This window comes from Carettochelys insculpta, chromosome 1 (genome assembly GCF_033958435.1).
Source record: "Carettochelys insculpta isolate YL-2023 chromosome 1, ASM3395843v1, whole genome shotgun sequence".
NCBI lineage: Eukaryota > Metazoa > Chordata > Testudines > Carettochelyidae > Carettochelys > Carettochelys insculpta.
The window spans coordinates 36,001,915-36,023,007 of record NC_134137.1 but is presented as its reverse complement, the minus strand read 5'-3'; the positions used below and the strand labels follow the sequence as shown (position 1 = coordinate 36,023,007).

General features: G+C 45.0%; 1 protein-coding gene across 1 annotated transcript in view; it reads right to left on the bottom strand.

Moving 5' to 3' along the window:
- CNTN5 (contactin 5) overlaps positions 1 to 21,093 on the bottom strand; it is an 850,947-nt gene that overhangs the window by 375,407 nt on the left and 454,447 nt on the right. The gene's annotated exons all lie outside the window — the stretch shown is intronic.

Sequence of the window (21,093 nt, the reverse complement as noted above, 5' to 3'; positions counted from 1 at the left end):
ACACAAAAAAGCAGAACAAAGAGTGATCCGCTCTTTCGAAAGAGCATCCACAAAGGCCCTGGGTACTGCTCTTTCAAGACAAAAACCAAAAAGGCCTGCAGAGCATCTACACAAGATTTCTCCTGAAAGAAGGCACTCTTCCTGAAATGGGAGAGGAAGAGCACTTTCGAAAGGAGTGCCACGTTCTCTCAATTCACTCTAGGAAGTAGGGTTTTTGTGTGCCGACGCTCCATGGGATCTTTAGAAAGAGCTCCGTTCTTCTGAAAAATATTCAAAAAAACTTACAAGAGCAAATGCAGCCTAACAGAAAAGAGAATAAACTAGGATATTTGTACCTTGTATGTGAAATCACATTTCAGTGTAATGGATAAGGTAGGATAGTTATTAAAAAAACAAAAGCATAAAACATGACAGACCAGACTAAAATGAAGCAGAGTGCTATCCACTGTCTTCATTACAATGAATTGTCACAGAGAGCAAGGCTCTAAATTAATAATCATCAAGTCTGAAGATGAGAATTCCTATAACTGATTGCGGAAGCTTATCTGGTTAAAAATAGAAACCTTTATATATTTTACTGATCTGAGAAAATGGAAACTAAAAGGTTACAATCCACGCAGATGGAGTTGTGAACAATTCATTGGATATACAAAACAACAGATGTGAGGACCAGTCACTATTTTGAAGCAGAAATGCTCAGAAAAAATAAAATAAAATGAGCTCCCTCTTGGCACAGATCTTGCATTTAAGTGCAATATATACATAAACACAGGCATATTCAAATAATTCCTTTGAAGTACTTTTTCACTTGCATCTCATGAGGCTGGTCTTCGCCCACGAAAACTTATGCTCAAAAATATCTGTTAGTCTGTAAGGTGCCACAAGACTTCTTGTTGTTCTGAAAGATACAGACTAACATGGCTACCTCTCTGATATTTTTCACTTGTGTGTACCATATCATGATATAATACATAATTTCTTGCAAATGGGAGATAGCTTCTACCATGGGTTTATCATAAACAGCTTCAATTATTCCTTGTTGCTGTAGTTTTACTGGTCTCTACTTCAATTTATTACAGAAAATTCCTTGCATTGAATTCAGATCAGGTGACTCTGATGACCAGAGAACTAAACAGCTGATTTATTTAAATTTCTCCCCCTTCAAGATTTACGCTCATTATTGTGGGTTGATACTATTGAAAAATTAAACCCTGTTTTTAACTTGCTCCCTGATGCGTAATTTTCTAAACTAATGGCACGTTGTGAACTGCAATGTATCTATTGTGCACTCAATGAAAAACAGCCTCCCAACTTCTCTGAAAGGTAAAAAATGCCTTATTATGGGCTGGATCTCCACTGACATCAACGGAAGCCTTTACACTGACCTCAGTAGACTTTGGATCACACTGTATAGCTTCAATCCAACTATCACTGAAATTTAATCAGATTTTAACTGCATACAAAAGGAGGAACAAAGTTTTAGCTTTTATAGTGTCACCTTCTGTCTTCTGTGTATAAATTTTTCCCACAGAGCAGCTCATCTTCATTTGTGTTTCATAAAATTACATTAAAAAATGTATCCTGTTTTCTCCCATTCTCACCAGCAGATTTAGAAAGACCTAAAACTGAGGTAAAAGTGGACCAAATTCAGGTAGGCATTGGGAGTTTAAATTATAAATATGGATTAACATGCACCAATTTGTCAATTAGTCGGTATGACAAAAACCCAAATATAATTTACAGATTAGGATGCTGGGGAAAGGTGTAGGAGGAAAACAGACTCAATGCAGGGTTGTAAATAATTCTATTTCTAAAAAGTGTCAAGCACCTAAATGTCCAGTTGAACTGAATGGGAGTTAAAGATGTTCATAACAACTGAGTCCAGGTCCCTAGTGACTGCATGGCTGACTTCAGGCTGAGGGGGCATAAACATCTGCAGGTATCCTTAGAGCTGTAGAGTCCCTACAGCTACCCTCATCTGAGCTGTGTTTACACTAGGCAAATGTTTTGAAAGAGCAGGCCCGAGTTCGAAGCAGCATGCAGTGCAATTACACAGTCCATGTGCTCTTTCAAACATGAAATCAACAGTAGAGGCCACAGGAATCAAAACCGCTCTTCCAAACAGGAAATATGAAGAAGTTACCCTTTCAACCTGTTTTTTCGAAAAAGGACATGTGTAGAGGCCGTGTGTCTTGCTTTTTTGAAAGAGTGGGGTCCACCGTGACGGCGATCAGCTGTTAGGTGGAGTTGTGCTGCCCAGCCCCTGTGGGCCTCTATGGTCTGTGTGTGCAGCAGCTCTTAAAACTGCACAGACCCAGAAACCCCATTGCAGGAAGATGAGAGTGTGCAGGCAGCAGCCTTCACATCTGCTGCCTCTGCATGCCTTGGTGACATCCTGAGCAGCTGCCAGACAGCAATGGCCAGCACCCCAGCAGGTCAGGAGCCTCAGGGCCCTCTGAGCATGTCCAGGGCTCGCATGGGTCCAGCCAGCGGGGGAAAAAGCATGCCCCCTCCTGGACAGAGCACGAGCTCTGGGACCTGCTGGGGATCTGGCAGGAGGAGGAGGTGCTTCGGGTCATGGGCATGAAGTGACAGAATGAGGCCACCTTTGCCCACCTGGCCAAAGGCCTGACTACCTCCAGGTACGTACCTGACAGGCCTCACATGCTGGATCACGAGATGGGGCCACTGTACACGATCAGGGGCCCCCCACACCATCCAGCAGACCCTGGCCATCCAGGCACCCGCTGAACCATAGCCCTTGGGACAGTGGTCTGGCTGCCAGTGCCCATCAGCACCCCCTACCACGGACAGTGCCGCATCCTGCCCCCATGGGCAGGGCTGGGGGGCAGACCGCACAAGGGGGCCACTCACAGGGCCACTGCATCCACAGACGGGGTATGAGGGCCATGGGTTGATACACACGGCCTCTTCCTGTCTTCCCTTCTGTTTCTGCAGCCACACCATATGAGGGCTGGAAGATCCTTGCCCTGTCAGTGGTCTCAGACAGTCCCCGGAGGCGAAAGATGGCAACTGGCTAGAGCTATCCCCAGCACCAGGATGGGCCTGATCACAGGGGAGCCAAAGTTGGCCAGTGGCTGATGCCCACCTCCGTCTGGCAGCATGTGGAGCTGACAGAGTACCGGCTCCAGTTCAAGGAGTGGGAGGCCACCTGCAGGGAGTTCCTTACCACCTTCCAGGATGTGGTGGTCACGTCCCAGGAGCTGCTGGCCTGGCTGTCCCCTCCCACTACCTCCCTGGCTGCCCCTCCTGCCGTGGCTCCACCTGTCAGCCTCCCAGGAGACACCCCCACTGGCCCAGAACACCAGGCCAATGCCGATGCTTGGCCTTACCTCCCAGCCATGCCGAGGACCCCGGATGGGGGTGGGGGCATGTGTCCTGGGACTGCCGTGGCTTGCGGCCCACCACCCCTCCCTGGAGTGATAGCCCACAAGGCTGGCCACCTAGGTCCCCCTCCTCCTGTACATAGTTAGCCACCCTATAAATAGTTGGATGTTCTGTTATTCTTACAACACGTTATTATCCACACGTTCTTCTGGTGCACAATATAATCCTTTATTTTTCCAAACCCCCAGTGTGGTGTGTGCTTGGGGGTGTGGTGATGCAGGGTGCGCAGGGTGTGGAGGAGTGTGTGGGAGACTGGCCGGGGCAGAGCTCACTGGGGCCCTGGTTGAAGTAATGGCACAGGGCCTCCCAGACGCAGATCCCGTCCTGGTGGGCCTGGTGCGTAGGGATGGCAGCTGGCTGGGGGTAGCCTGTGCTGGTCTCAGGAGCCCACCCCTGCACAAAGGCCTCCTACTTACTCTCCACAATGTTATTGAGCATGCAGCAGGCACTCACCACCTGAGGAACTTTGAGGACACCCACCTCCAGACAGGCAAGGAGACAGCTCCACTGCCCCTTCAAGCAGCCGAAAGTGTGCTCAGCCACCTGGTGGGTGTGACTGAGCTGGCTGTTGAAGTGCTCCTGGCTGGGGATGGGATGGCCTGCATAGAGCTGCATGAGCCAGGGCTGGAGCAGGTATGCCGTGTTGGCCACCAGGCAGAGGGGCACTGTGGTTTCCCCCAGCGGGATCTCCCTCTGAGGGATGTAGGTCCCTGCCTCCAGCCAGTGGCACAGGCCCAAGTTTCGGAACACCCACGCATCGTGGTGCAGCCAAGACCAGCCCATGTACACATCCTGGAATTGGCCCCAGCTGTCTACCATGGCCTGCAGGACCACCAAGTGGTAGCCTTTCCTGTTTATGAATTGTGCTGCAGGGCATAGATGGCTATGTGGGTCCTGTCAAGGGCCCCAAAGCAATTCAGGAACCCCAGTGCAATGAAGCCCACAATGGCCACGTCCAGGACCCTGATGTGGATGACCCTCTGAAGGAGCATAGCATTTAGGGCATGCACCACCTGCAAAGGGGGGAACACTGGCACACATGAGGGTGTGCCCAGGCCCACCTTGGGCCCCCTGACCCCAATGGGTGCATGCCCAGTCCTCCTTACCACCATCACAATGGCCCCAACTGTGGCCTTGCCCACACCAAATTGGTGTCCCACAGACCTGTAGCTGTCTGGAGTGGCCAGCTTCCAGACAGACATTGCAAGCCTCTTCTCCATGGGAAGAGCGCACCACATCCAGGTATCCTAGTGTCTCAGGGCCAGGGACAGCCACTGGCACAGCTCTAGGAAGGTCTGCCACCTCATCTGGAAATTCTGGAGCCATCAGTTGATATTCCACTCCCCCATAACCAGTTGCTCCCACCACTCGGAGCTGGTGTGGTAGCTCCAGAACTGACAGAGCATCCGGGGGGAGGTGTGGCCCAGAGGACCCCATGGTCTGAGGCATCCCCTTCTGGCCTGGGGGGCGGGGCTCCCCTGACAGAAGTTGCAGGGCAACCACCACTATGGCTAGCAGGGTGACCTCTCCATGGGAGACAGCCAGCAGGACGTTGAGCTGCTGCTGTTCCATGTCCATTCCTGCGGGCCCTATGCCTGTGGAGCTTATGGCAGCTCCACAGGACTCATCCTGTGCAGGCCAAGGGTGTTGGGAGCGGGTCTTTAAAGGAGCAGTTTTCTGAGGCCCCAGAAGGTCTTGGCCACCCTGCAACCCCATCCACGATGTTTCCTCACCCATTCTTTCGAAAGAGGGTGTTGGTGCCTGCAGACACTGTCTTTCGATGGCCTGGATGCCCCCTTTTGATGTGGCAGGTGACCCTTTCGATGGCACTCATTGACAGCGCCACTCCCAGCCCATGTGTAGATGCTCCTCTTCGAAAGGGCATCTTCCCATTACTCTCTTTCAAAAGGTGCCCTTTTGAAAAAGTGCTCTAGTGTAGATGTAGCTTTGATGTTTCATTGCAGTTTCCGCAATCCATGTAAGTGCAGTTATCCCCACCACCAAAAAGCAAACAACACAGAAAAAAAACAACGAATCAAACAAAAAAAAAAAACCCAAACCAAAAATGAGTCATTTAGAAAACAAAACTTCGCTAAGATCTTCAGATCCACACTCAGATACTTTTTCAGTCCACAGTAAAATATGTGCCCTAATTTACACTCTATTTCCAGGTACTCTTGCAAATGCTCATTAAAGGCTATGTTCTTCTCATTAAACCATACATATGTAAAGTGTTTTTCAGCTCTTTTTATATATTTATTGCTATTTCCAAATAACTTTTGTGCACAAAGGACAGGACTAGAAGACCTCACCTATTGTTATAGAACAGGGTAGACAACCTCTGTCAAGAGTGGCATGTGAGCCAATTTCATTCTGCACATGGTGGGAGCTCAGCCCTGCCCTTCCTCCCACCATGCAGCTCCCTGATGGGGCCGCCAGTGGCTGTTTTCGTGGAGCTGGCTGGGGCTCCACACTCAGGGACAGCCTTGACTTCTGCACCCTGGGCCACTGGCTGCCTGCCCCAGTCTAGCTGGGGCTCACTGCACCCCGGGGCCCACCAGAGCTTTTTGCCTGGGCCGGAAGCAGCTCTATGCCCCTAGCAGTGGGGCACCCACTGGCCACACCAGGCTACCTTAGCTCCCTGACGAGAGCCTGCGGCAGCTCTGTGCTCAGCTAGTGGGGCTACCTGCCAGACCTGCCGAGCCACCAGCCTCTAGCATCCTCTGTGGGTGGGGCTCCCAGGTTCAGCAACATCCGTGGTCCTACTGAACCAAAGATGTTGACAGACCAGAGAATCTGGGATAAGAGAGTTTCAACCTTTATTAAAATCCTGGACATTTTTCAATGATTAAAAAACCCTGGTAGGACAGAGATTTAAAGACTGAAACAGTAAAGCTCTGCATCTTAATGTATTTATCAATAAAGCTGTTGTAAGTGGGACTATTAGTGCCTTTAAAAAGTATCACTGGCACTTGGACCACATGTAGAGGTCAAAATGTCAAATTTTGGCACTCTGCTTTGGAAAGGTTGCTGACCCCTGTAATAGAATCGTTGGATTCTATGATTCTATAACAGAGAAGCTTACTATTAAGAAGCTGCATGGTCATTTCATGTTGCTCTCCACTAAGCCCTCATTGGACCCACTCCTGCCCACAAAAACTTCGATATCTGAATTATTTTTTTAAATGGCACCACAATAGATAATGGTGAGCAGCACATGTAATGGCTTATGAGAATGGAAATGTGAATTGGTTCTTTCTGCCCCCCATGCGTAAAAGACATATGCAATTAAAAATCTACAGATATTTTCACTCTGAAGAATACTTCTCTGAGCTGCTATTTCAAAAGCTACCTCTTAGTTCATGGATATGTATCTTGAGATGATGATATAAATAATAATAATAATAATAATAATAGAGATACTTAAAAAATGGATTCTGATTGACAATTATTTGCAATGAAATTTGCCTAGTGTTAGCTTCCTCTTTGGCCGTTCTTATCACTGCCAAACCTTGTTAGTTTCCACTAAGATCAGGGAGACTTGCTGAGAATATCTTAATTTTGTGAACTAATAGTTAAATGAGAAGAATAGACAGCAAAAATCACAAAGTGTATCTTGTTAATTTATTGTGGCAAATTTAATTTAGCTGTAATTGTATACAATCTGCCACTGTACTTTAGTGAATGTTCTGTGCTACAATTTGCAAAAACAAGTTAAATCTCAATATTTCTTGATATATTGCTATTAATTATTTGGTGAAGATGAGATCCCTCCATCCTCTAATATATAGGAGATAGGGCCTTAGAATATGGAGATGGAGTTTTTGTTAAGAGTTTATTTTTGATTGAAAGACAAAGGAGTAAGGTTATTATTTGCTTCTGTGGTTTATGCCAAAGATTACCTTTGATCTTTTAATATTTATACAAGTTGAAAAAGTTTACAGTTTGGGTCAATAACTATAGTATAACTACACCCTCATAAAATTTTGTGGCATAATTGGTGAAGAGGCTTGCAAGTGGATGCCTTTAATGCCAAAGTAGTTTCATGGTTGTCTGACTCATATCATTACGAACAGAGCTCAGAAAGCCCATTACTATCTTAATGATATGGCACATTCTCTCCACTGGGCATAGTGGCTACCACCATAAGGGGTTCTACTGACTTTATACAATTGAGCGTGTGCAGGACCAGGCCCTAAGAAAGAGGTCTTTCAAAGACAGGTGTCATAGTATGATTCTGTCTCTCATTGTGAAATGACCTGGGATGCATTAACAGGTGTGTTGTGAACAAGACACGAGAAGTCATTCTCCCGCTCTACTCTGCGCTGGTTAGGCCTCAGCTGGAGTATTGTGTCCAGTTCTGGGCACCACAGTTCAGGAAGGATGTGGAGAAATTGGAGAGGGTCCAGAGGAGAGCAACGAGAATGATCAAAGTTCTAGAGAACATGACCTATGAAGAAAGGCTGAAAGAATTGGGCTTGTTTAGTTTGGAAAAGAGAAGATTGAGGGGGGACATGATAGCAGTTTTCAGGTATTTAAAAGGGTGTCATAAGGCAGAGGGAGGGAACTTGTTCTTCCTTGCCTCTGAGGATAGAACTAGAGGCAATGGACTGAAATTGCAGCAGGGGAGGTTCAGGTTGGACATTAGGAAAAAGTGCCTAACTGTCAGGGTGATCAAACACTGGAATGAATTGCCAAGGGAGATGGTAGAATCTCCATCACTGGAGCTATTTAAGAAGAGGTTAGATAGATGGCTTTCAGGAATGGTCTAGAAAATGCTTGGTCCTGCCATGAGGGCAGGGGGCTGGACTCAATGGCCTCTCGAGGTCCCTTCCAGTCCTAGTGTTCTATGATTCTAAGACTCCTGGATAAAGAGCAAGCAACGGGGTCTGGTGAGAAGTGTCACTCTACCAGTATGTTATTTGGTTGATTGGGTTCAAACTGGAACTGCCTAGGAGAGGTTTAGAGTGAGCTGAGGATCTGACAGCTGCAATGTGCACTCACTTGGGCACTTGTTTTAATCATCATCAACTGAATAGACTGCAAACCAATTCACCAACCATACCCAGTGCTCCCTGTAAGCTGAGCTCTTGTGCAGCTGCTCAGGGGAGACTGTTGCTGTCCAGCTGATTAGCAGGGAGCTCACACTTTTAGGTTTGTGGTGCCCATTCACAAATGTCTGGTGCACACAACAAAATTTATTCTGCACATGGGTGGGAAAAATCACAGATGTATGGAAAAGGTTAGAGGGAACATTGCCTATAACCCACTTTGAAAGCTGTGCACTGCAACTTGAGCACCTCAGACTAAGGTATTCAAGTACTGGGGCCACCATGCTGTTCAGAGGAGAATGATGACTAAGTAATTCTTTCCCAGAAGAAATCAAATGTGGCCAGGTTCAGATCATAATACAACACAGACGTTTTGATTGTAGTCTTTCCTTAGTAAAAGCATAGCTCCCAGAGGGAAGAGTAGAACTCAAAGGAGAGTAAGAATATAATAGAAAGGGTCTAAAAGATTAAAGGAGAAGAAATAGTTTAAAGTAACGTCAGATATCCTATAAAGGCAGACACACGGGTTTCCTCTCAACAATACGGGAGCGATTTTCAAAGGCAGGTAGGCACACTGCTATATTACCACTTAGTGGATCTTTACACTTAACTTCTCTTTGAGCCTTTGAAAACATCCTCCAGTTGTGCTACCTACATTGCTGTCATCTGTACTTAAATCCAACGATTCTAGATGCCATAGAAGCACCAGAGACTAGATTAGGAAAGGTAGTTGCAACATATTATAGGTAGACAGAGGCTATGGTTACACTACAGCACTCTGTCAACAGAAGTCACTGTCAGAAGAGATTTTTCAACAAAGCCCCCGCACCCCTAAGAGCATGCACAAAGCATTTTTGTCAGCAGACTCTGTCAACAGCAGCGTTTTGCCTCAAAGCTTTGAGGCAGAATGCTGCCACCAAAAGTGCTGTGTTTTGTTAATATTTTGAATGTGTACACTCCACAAGTTTTGGGGTTTTGCCAGCAAAGCTTGCTGGTGTAAAGGTAGCCAGAATGTCTACTAGTCTCATGCTAAAAACACAACATGCAGAAGGGAAAAGCAAGTGCACGCAGTGTACATCTTTAAGTGACAGCTGAAATTAAGATTCAAATTGTCTGCCTAAATGCCTGCTTGCTATGAGTGCTTTTACAGAACACAAAGTATAAATTATACAGCACTGTTGAAAATATGTTTGCAGAAGATTGAGCAGTGCTTATGAAAAGTTGCTGACAATAGTTTGCTGGAATCAGAAAATATGGCCCAATAAATGAAATTGATAGGGCTGATACTCTGCTTTGAACATTTTGAAGTAAGCAGAACTTTTTCAGGATCTGTTGCATAAGGATCAATAAGGTTGAAGTTATCCCCATGTACAGAGTAACTCAATGCAGGAATAAATGAGGCATCGGGGCTCATTAAACTGTGTACAAGCACTAACTAAACTATTTAGCTAGTGATATAAACCATTAGAGTTGTTTGTGGGCATTAACTGTTTTAGATCTGTACTTCTGTGCATAATTTACAGACTCTATCATAATTCTTCTTTATTTTCTCTGAGTTACTGTCCCCTGTCTTGATACAGACCTGCAGGAGAGTGAAGCTGGGTGGCCATCCTTGCAGAGCTGCTTTACAAGCCTTGGGCATTGGCTGTCAGTGGCTCCTGAAAAACTCCCGCCAGGAGCAAATAGGACACGTGTGGATAAAGCCATGGCTCTGTTAAGCCACTATTGCCACAAGACAGATGGATGCAAAAGGAGAAATGAGAGGACCCTGGAAAAACTCCACTGTCATTGTCAGCATGCTGGATTCCTGGTTGCTGGGTTGCTGAGCAAATGGGGCAGCAGAAGACATGGTGTGTAGACTCCCCTATGTGTCAGTAACATTGGGAGGTGGAAATCCCCCCATGCGCCCAATACCACTCTTTGGCAGCAACCATGGGGCAGCAGAACCCTGCTCCTCTCCAAAGGATACTGATAGGACACCATCACCCGCAGAAGCTGCAGGGGAAGCTTCTGCATCTAACCTGCTCTCCAGTGGAAGCTCCAGGTGGCAGGGTGAGAGAATCCCCAGTGCACTTTCCCTGGTCCCTTGCTAAAGCACACAGACCTCCCGTGCAATGCTGGGACTGGAGTTCTCACTGCTGCCCATGACCATGATCTAGGGACAGAGCTTCACCAGTTCTTAGGCTGCAGTGGTATAGGAAGAAAAGAGATTGCAGGGTTGCAGTGTGTGTGTAGGGAGCGGGGAGGAATTGGGGAGAACCAAGGGAATGGGGTAGAAAGGTACGGGGCTGTGGGTGAGGCTTTTCCACTCATGGAAATCTGAAATAATGCCACTGAGTTAAGAATTTGTAAAGCTGTGTCAGACCTCGGATGATTTGTGCACTGAGCTAGCCACATTTTGTACAGCTAATTTCATGAATTGTGTTAACTGTGGAAGGAAATTCAATAAATATTCTTTGATATTCTTCAGTGTTAGCAGACCTGAATAGAAGACTGGCAAATAAATGACACCTCCTGTGTTAGATATTGATGGATTCAGATATGTATAAGCTGATATTTAAAAGCAAGGCAAACTAGCAAGTTTATTTTTGGTTTTGTTACAGCACATTACAGATCAACATCTGAACTATGACTTTAGTTTACAGTTATTAGATTTCAACATTTTGATGTATTATGTTTTGTTCTCATTTCCTTCCCTTTCTTGTTTTGCTTCATAATAATCTTCCACTTACAGTTTAAATTCTGGCAAATATTTACTTATTTGGCAACATATTTTCCTCCTTTTTTTCCTAATAAACAATGAAAATATTTTGCCTTTTTCTTTGCTTTCCTAAATTAACATAAATAAGGATGCCAGCACAGCCCTGGACATGAAATTTATTAGGTACTGTATCTACTACAACAAAGGCAGAAAGGATAGGGTAAGACAAGGGTCAGCAACCTCCAGCACAGGAGCCAAGAGTGGCATGTAAGCTGATTTTCATGGGCATGTGATGCAGGAGCACAGCTCTGCACCTCCTCCTCCTCCTCCTCCATGCAGCCAGAAGCTTGCTGAAAGCCATGCCACTGGTGTATTTACAAAAGACCAGCTAATGTTACTGTCACCTAAACGGTAAAGCTCTGCATCTGTATGTATTTATTACTGAAGCTGTTATAAGTGGGACTATCAGTGACATTAAAAAGTATCACCAGCACTCAGACCATACATAGAGGTCAAAAAGTCAAATTTTGGCACTCTGCCTTGGAGAGGTTGCTGAGTCCAGGGTTACGAGAATAAAATGTGTGTGTTTGTTTGGGGCTATAGAAATACCTGCAAATGTGTTTTAAGGGTCTTGAGTAGATCAGTAGCTACAAATGAAAGTGCTTGACAAATTCCAATCCATTATACTGAAATATCCATTACTCTAGTAGTTGTTTATAGGTCTGTGTCTATTTACACACAATCTAGTTATACACTCTCTAACTTTGAAGATAGCAAATAAAATGTTCAAAGCCCATTTTTGGTTTCAGAGAGGACTATCATTTAACCATGCACAAACAGGGATGTGATATGACGTGTGGGAGGTGCTTGTAGTGTCACATTTTTGCTGCACAGCATAATAATGACCACAGCAACATAGCGCAAATTTAGTTTGTCCAAAATCATGTGATGGAGGGTATTGGAACATATGAACCTTTCGTTTACCTTAGTCTTTCCTATGTATTTCCTGAGTATGCTGCACCATGTGCTTTTTCTGTACTGCTGCTTGAAAAATACCTTAACACTCTGTAGGCTGCTTTTTTGGAGTGGTACACCCTCTGACAGGAGGGGGCAAAGGGACCAATTGACCCAGGGCCTGATGATTCAAAAATTACCTAAAGCTCTGCACCACATGCTTGGGATAGCACAGAAGGTTGGAAGCCCCAGTTATGCCCCTTCTTTCCGAAGCCCCGCTCTTTCTGGAAGGACAGAACTTCCCACAACCCCTAGCCCAGTGGGTCTGGCATGGCTGTCAGCCTCACTGTGAAGTGGTGCACCATTATTCTACTTAATTGAAAGAGCTAGTCTAATTCGCTACAAGGAGTTAATTACTTGCCAAAATGGTGCAGACCACGAACCTCAGGCAGGATGTTATTTCTGTACATCCCCCTGTAAGGTGTAATCGATTCCTAGGTTTCTAGAGCAAACAAGAGGAAGTAAATGCCATTATGCAAACTCCAAATCTCATAACTTCAGACACCTTGGTTTTACATGGTGGTTTTAGGTCAGCTTTCACATCATTACAGTCTTGTATAATTGCTGTGCTTTGACTACAGATTAGGTCCTAACTTCCCAAAATGCTTCTTGAATGCTTTGTTGCCAGTCTTATTAAACATAATTATGGGAAGTGATTCCATCTCTGGTGAATCCTCTTTCCTTGAACACACCTCAGCTAGGCTGAGTTTGGAAACTGGAAACTGATCTTTGGCTACAACGGTCTGTTTTGTCAAGACCACAGAAAACTAAAGGTTTCAGTGGAACTATGTGAAAATTCATACAGCAGTGGCCTTGTCACATGGCTGGACTTTTATATTGGATAAGGAGGCCATTTTAAGTGCCCACTGTATATATTGGCCCCAAATATTGTGCTGGAGGGCCATGTGAGGAGTCTAATGAAAGCTGAGAATGTCCTGAATTTATGTATGCTACTTATATGTCTGTGTCATGTCATAGGTAGAATTATGCCTTTTAGTTTTGTAGTTGTATTAGCAGTGTTTTAGTACTAAGCTTCCCAATAGGAGGTGTGAACTCAGACCCAGCCAGGATACTGGGCTAAACAATGGGATGTAAATCAAATGCCCAGATATCCATTCCACTTAACATGTAAATAACCGGGGAGTGCTGGCAAAACCAACGACCAATGGAATTTTGCCACAGTGGCTCACCTGGGTCAGATGATATTGAACCTCAAAGACCTGATGGGAAGGAAAAAAGGTTTTGGTCCCTAGACAAGTGAGAACCATGAGGTGGACTTGATCTTTCTTCTTTGTTCTAGACCCTGTTCCAACAATCATTGTTCCTGTATACTGACTCCAGCTGGCTGAATCTACAATTCTCTGGTAATTAAAACTATGTAACCTTGAATTATATCCCTTATAGGATGGCCTTTCAGAGACTTTCAAGAATCAGCAAATAACATCGCTGGCAAGTATCAATAACTATAACTGGTGTATGTAAAGTATCCCTTTAACAATTTTTCTCTCTAACACTGTTTTTTCTTTTTTGTTACTAAACCTATATATGTTTAGATCTGAAGGATTGGTGAGAATGGTGATTTGGGCAAGATCCAAGTGTATATTGACTGGGGACTTGCGCTGGACCTCTTGGGGCCTGGAAGAATCTGTGTGGAGTTGGTGAAAATAGGTTTAAAGAACCGCTCACTGAATTTGGGAATTGTTGGTCTGGGCTGGTATAGCAGCTGGGAAGTCTGTGGGTTTGCTTGTGTGGCTTCTGGCTGGACAGTGGGACTGGCAGAGATATTTTTGTGGCTGATTGGATTTGCCTTAGTGAGAAGGAAATCCCAGCCTGGGGCTGTAAGTAGCCTGATTTTAATCAAATATATACTGGATTGATTCTCTAGCTGTGTCCAGAAACCATGTCATATTACAGGTCTGAATCAAAATCTTTCAGCCAAAGGGATCAGACACAGGTAACCTGCCTGAACTGAGGTTGATTCAGAGTGATAAGGACAAATTGTTCATGATCCTTTCTTAAAGGGTGGGCTCAACTGAGCATTTGGAACCGTGGCTACATGTGGTATTTCCAAGAGTTTGCATTGGCATTGGTGCTCACTAGAATCTTTATATTGCCCGAGGGGGCAAAATTTTAAAGACGTGCAGTCTGGGCCCATATTATTAAACTGTTCTGAAGATGACAGCCCACTGTGTATCATTTTGACTTTAAATAACAAAGATCTTTTGTGCTAAATGGAATTATAATTCCAAGATTCAAAATGGTATCATATTAAAACCCATCATAAAGACCGTATTCATCAAATCTTTCAATCTTGATTCATCATAGTGCTTTAAAATCCCTTGTGAATGAATGATACAATCATACATAAAATCAAATTCTATCATATTATATATAATAATATAACCAAACTATGTAAACAGCAAATTAATGCATTTCAGTAGAAGGAAAATGAGCATTACATATAGCACTGCATTGTACCTGGGATATCTACATACGTAAAGCCCATGAAATTTTTTGCACGAAGGTTCTGATTATTCTGGAGAGGATGTTGTAAGGCACCGGAGATTAACTATCCACAACTTTTTGTATTAAAGACATTCCATCAACTACAGTGTAAAGCACACAAAAAGCATCTGTGAAGCACACTTCAAGATATAACCCTGAAATTCAGGTTTCCTAATGGAAACTGCTGATTATCATTAGCTATAGTGCAAATACTGAGCACTACGGTACCTACTACTGTATATTCCAATTCTCCTAAAGCCCACGATCAAATTATTTTAACTATTGCTGCAAGGCAGACGAGCTGAATATTGAGATTTAAATCATCTGAGTACCCTGGAAAGCAGTGTGTTCTGATTTAGACATGACCTATCAATTTAGCAAGGTTGGCACAAAGATATTTTCAAGCTGGGAACAGCACAGGGAGACTATCTTGATTCATTTTCTGTTTGATTTACTGAAACAAATTTCTAACTGACACAAAATCTAAACTTTTTATAGATTGCTATGAGTTTTCAGGTTCTAAACTCAGCTGGATATGTGAGAAGTTGGAGATGTCACGTTATCGATTCGAGGCTCTCATCATCATGACAGCAAGTTAAAACAGTACAGAGGCAGCATTTTATATAGTGGATTTCCACATATTATAAAAAAATCATTGCATTATAGGAGACTTTTTGTCAGCCTGGTCTACGTTAGAAATGTGACAGAAATACTGTCACCTAATCCTGTCCTGAGCTGAGGGGACTGAATTAGATGATCTGTTGAAGTCCCTTACAGTCCAGCACTTCTGTGATTCTATTGGAGACATACACAACAAAGAGTGAAGAACTATGTGTGGATTAAGAGAGATTTAAGGCTAACAGCCATTAATTATTACTTACTAAGTCCAACTGTGTTCTTGGTACTTTAGAAAGGGAAGGTATAGGCCCTGACCTCCAAGATAGTCAAAGTAGATGAAGTCACACACACACACACACACACACACACACACACACACACACACACACACACACACACACACACACACACACACACACACACACACACACACAAAACAACTGGAAGAGATTATAATTTTTCCTCTGTGTGGGATCGGGGAAAAAAAGGCAAATTATCATCTTATAAACAAAACCAACATGTCACTGGGCTGACAAGCCTCATGGAAATGGTGTGTTTATAAAAATGAAGGCAGAAGCTTGGTCACCAGGACAGGAAACAAGTTCTAGTTGTAGAGGATGGCCTGGAAGGAAACAAAGCAAGAGTGTGCAACTGATGTAAAGGGAGGAGTTAGATGAGAAGCAGCATAGAGCAGGCGAGAAGAAAATAAATCAGACCACACATCATAACTGGAATTGCTGTTTGCTTCAGAGCTGCTCCCAAACTATGAAAAGACTAACACTTTACATTGACACAATTGGAAATTCTGTTCTTTTCCACCCTCTCCTCTTCTGCTGCTGTTCCTCAGCAGTGGCCCACTTCAATCTGACTACTTCACATCCTTTCTGTTTCCTTCAATTATTTACCATTCAGCATTTTCTTCTATGGTGCTTTATTTGCTTCAAACATTCTCCTTTCCTCCTATGACATTTGTAGTCTTGTCAACTTCCACCTCTGACATCTACCAGCTAGCGTTCTACTATTAACCTATTGCTGTAGCAAGCTCTACTATCTCTCCAGAGCTAAGAATTTAAAATATTGACTGGAAAAGTGCTGCAAATAGCCATACTGTGACAACTTCAATCTCTGCAACTACAAATATGAATGCTGGTCAAAAATTTCAAATACAAAACCCTCCTGGTACATTCCAAGTGGAGATGGTGCATAGTTCTGTCAAAATTAGTCAAAAGAGAACACATTTATTTTACTGTGCCTTCCAAAGATGCATTGGATCTTGAGTACATTGCAACTGTCAGACACTTGAATTCCACACTAACTTCTGTAACTCTGGCCCTATCCCCCAAATAGCTCATCTTGTTGAAATTAGGGTCAGCTGACCTACATTTTGCTCCTCCTCAGAAATCAGACACAAAGTTCTGTATTTCAGAGCCCCAAAACAATCCAGATTTACCAGTTGTAATGTTAAATAGCCAAGGAATCATTTTACTATACTTTTGTTATATAGAAGGTAAGACACAGCAGTGTTTCCTGACAGCTGAAGTCTAGTAATGCCTGATGAGATCACAGTAGCATTTTATATTTAAATATGTAGTTGAGTGGTAAGCAGATTATATTTTGTACCTTTATAATCCTCTACATTTCGGTATAGAATTTAAACAGTGGCACAATTGGTGGTAATCCACTTGTAAACAACATATTTCCCAACCCTCAGAGACATAGTTCCACCACATTATTAAGGAATTTAGTAATAACAATTACAATCATTTAAAAATGGTTACCTACCTTTCATAACTGTTTCTTCAAGATTTGCTGCTCATATCCATTCCATTCTAGGTGCATGTATGATCATCAGAGATTTTTGCCTTAGTGCAGGGGTGAGCAAACTTCTTGTGTCAGGCCTCACTTTTTAAGCCTGCAGTTAGCTGCCCTGCACAATGTACAGGAGGACCACAGAAAGGGATGCAGCAGGTGAGGGGCTCAGAGGAAGGCCCAGGAAGCTTAAGGGAACTCATAGGTGTGCCATATTGATGAGTGGTGGTGGCACCAAGCTGAAGACAGGCCTGCACCCTCACAAGCATCACTCATCTGTTTGCCCTAATCCCTAAATGGCCTCCTCAAGGACTGAGCTCACAATCCTGGGTTGAGAAAGCCAATGCTCAAACCACTGAGCTATCCCTGGCCAATAGAAAGCAATGGGAGATGCACATGTCCTAGAACTGGAAGGGACCTCAGGCGGTCATCTAGTCCAGTCCCCTGCCCTCTTGGCAGGACTAAGCACCATCCCTGACATCTATTTGCCCCAATCCCTACATAAAATTTTTATCTATTTGCCCCAATCCCTAAATGGCCTCCTCAAGGATTGAGAACACAACCCCTGGTTTAAGCACACCAATGCTCAAATCACTGGGCTATCCCTCCCACCTCCCTACTTGCTCACATACTGGCACCTCAGGGAACTACTGGGAACCAGTGTGGTTGCCTTAATGCGCTAGGAACTCGCTGGCTGCCCCTGCTGCCTGGCACAGGGCCTCTGCACATTCTGATTGGCCCAACAGTTTGTGGGGGGTGTTCTCTTGGTGATGGCAATGGCAGTTGCCATGGGGGGAGGAAGTACAGGGTTTGGGAGGCAGCAGAAGCTTCAGGGGAGTGGAGATGATTGCACTGTGCCCCCCCTTACAAAATATCATGCCCCCTCTGCGGAGTGCAACCCCACTTTATGCACCCCTGCCTTAGTGGTATCCGTAGGGTTGGCTGTGGCACCCTCTTGAGAGCTGCACTCATATATTGGTATATTAGGTGCTGCTGCCCCTGCACCATCTGAGGTCCTGCTTGCCAACAATTCCAACAGAGAGGCAGGAGGATGGGTAATGGAACGGACATGAGCAACAAACTTGAAGAACACCAGTTATGAAAGATAGGTAACCATTTTTTCTTTCAAGTACTTGCTCATGTCAATTCCATTCTAGACGACTCACAAGCAGTTTCCATGGAGATGGATTCAGAGTACCTGGTCATTTGGCTTGAACAATTGCTCTCCAGAAGCCAGCATCATCTTAGTCTTGCTGGGTGAGCAGGTAATGAGATGTGAACACATTGACAGAGGGCCAGGTAGCAGTGCTACAGAGATCTCTTGGCTTGGTACTTGTTCCAGGAAGGCCAATGACACTCACACTTTAGTCGAGTGAGCTGCCACAATTGCTGGTAGAGGCACTTTTGCCAGCTCATACCCATAGCAGATGCAGGCTGTGATACAGGATGAAATCCTCTGAAGAGACACCAGGCAACCTTTCATCCTGTCTCTCAACAAAATGAATAGCTTCATTCCCTTGTAAAATAGCTTTGCCCTTTCTATTCAGAAGACCAGTGCACTCCTGACATTCATGGCACACAGCAAAACCTTCCAGGAGAAAAGAGGAGGAGAGCAGGAAGCCAGGTGGCCCTGATGGATGCCAGGGACAATGCTTGCAGTTTGAGGTGCACAAGATAATCCAGAATCACCTGCAATGAGGCCTGCTAAGCCTGGACATGTCATTCCAAGGCCCAATGCACAAACCTTTTCTACTTGGCCAGGCAAGTCACTCTGATGGATGGCTTTCTGTTTATCCAGCAAGAACTGTTGAATGTGTGCCAAGCATTCTATTCTTCAGCATTCAGACATGCAGTAGCAATGCTGTCAAGTGCAATGCTGCCAGATTTGGGTGCAGAAGACAGCCATGATTCAGGGAGAGTAGGTGTGGCCACAGAGGTAGCAGTAGTGGGGCAGCTAGCCAAAGATCCAAGAGCGTGCCAAACAAGTTCCATTGAGGCCACTCAGGAGTATCAGTACCACCTTTCCCCCATCCTGTTTAATCTTCACAAGGACTCTGAATCAACAGCACCGGTAGGAAGGCATATCTCAGGATTTCTGACTATGGGGTCAGAAAGATACCTGACAGCAAGTCCCTATCCATATCCCAGACTGAACAGAACACATGGCAATTCCTACTCTGATGCCATATCTGGAAGATTATACTGACCACCTCCGGATGGAGCGACCATTCATGGAGAGAAGATCCTGCTGAAGTGATTTGCTAATGCATATCTGGTCCTGGAAATATATGTGGCTAACAGATGAATGCCATGCCACGCACACAGAAGTCCCAAAGTATGAGAGCTTCTTGGCAAAGGGCCATTAATTTGACTCCATTCAGTCCGTTAATATAATAAATTACAGTGGTATCATATGTCAGGACCTACACCACCTTTTTCTTCAACTGAGGGAAAAGAAGCCTAGCAGGCCAGTTGAACTACTTTGAGCTCCCTGAAACTTATATGGAGGGGCCAAATCATCCTGCAAGCAGCAGTCGTACATGCTGAGCTCACCCAGATGGCCTCCCCAGCCCAGGCCCAAGGCACTGGATTCCAGGGTCTGTAATGGAGATGGGACCATAAAGGGGACTCCCACCAACACCAACCCAGAGTAGGACTACCACTCCAGCGATGACTGGATGTCATCTGGAACCCTGACTGTCCAGTCTACCTCATGCTTGTTGGGGATGTAGAACAAGACTAGCCATGCTTGGAGCAGCTGGAGATGGAGCCGTGCATTACAAATCACATATGTACAGGCAGCCATCAGGTGTGAGTAGTGATGCCCATTGTTCTTCACATGAGAGATCAGCTCTGCCCTTGCATGAAAATGTACCTCTGGAACAAAGTCTCTGGCTTGTGTGGAGTCATGAACTGCTCCGAAAACAGGACTTAAGATGGATTTTTAGCTCTTTATCAACAGGCTGATGAATGGTGTGAAGGGGATATTAGCATCACAGGCATATCCCAAGTACTCCAGAAGGGTCACCGTGTTGGCCATTGCCTGTGTTGCCAAGATAGCATCACAGAGGTCAACAGAGGTTGATAATATTTTGGAAAGGGGCTGAAATCCTTACTTCATGCCAGAAGAATATCCTTCCCATGGCCAAAGTGGGGCTGTTGATACCTAGGTCCAGTGGCTAATTGTTGCCAATGAAGACTTGCATTTTGAATAGGGCCACCACCACTGGGGACCGGTGGGACCAGAAGCACAATGGAGACCATTCCTATGGTGCAGGAGATGGGGATCTGCACCAAGAAGGTGATCAGTGGGAAAATGAACAGTGCCAGTGGTACAGTGACTGGCACCTCCTCCTAATCGATCTGTGTTGAGAGGGTGGAGACCATGACTGCAGTGCTGGTGATCTAGGGTGGAGGACCTTGGCTGTGAAGCCGGAGACCTGCAATACAGCGATGGAGAGTGTTGGCTCAGCTCTGGGGATCAAAGGTTTGTGGCAGGGGGTTTGCTGGCTGGCCTTACCTCATAGGGAGCTCCTGACACATCCTGTGATGCAAGTGGCCTCAGTGGCACTGATGGATGCGTGTGCTTTCTGGGCATCAGGATAGCCTGGGAATCCATTGACTCCACCACAAACCTGAGAGTCTGTGGTGTATTGCTTGCTGGCATAAGAGTTCCCTTCAGGAAGGCATGTCCATTTGGCTCCAGTGTGAAATTGGAAATTGGAGCTTTGGCTGATACCCCATATTTTTTCTCTCTTGGTCCCAGAGAACCACCTTTCTTAGACTTATTTTTGGGAGCCAGCATCAGAGAGCAGTGCCAGGCACAGCACTGTGTTGGGGGTACACTACATACCAAGGCCAAAGTGCTGGGGGTAGAGTGCAGCTGGGAAGGCTTGGAAGCCAGGAAGAGAGTAGCCTCCAAGTGGAGGGCTCTCAAATGGATGTCATGTTCTTTCTGGGTCATGACTCCAAAGTTTTTTCAGTGGC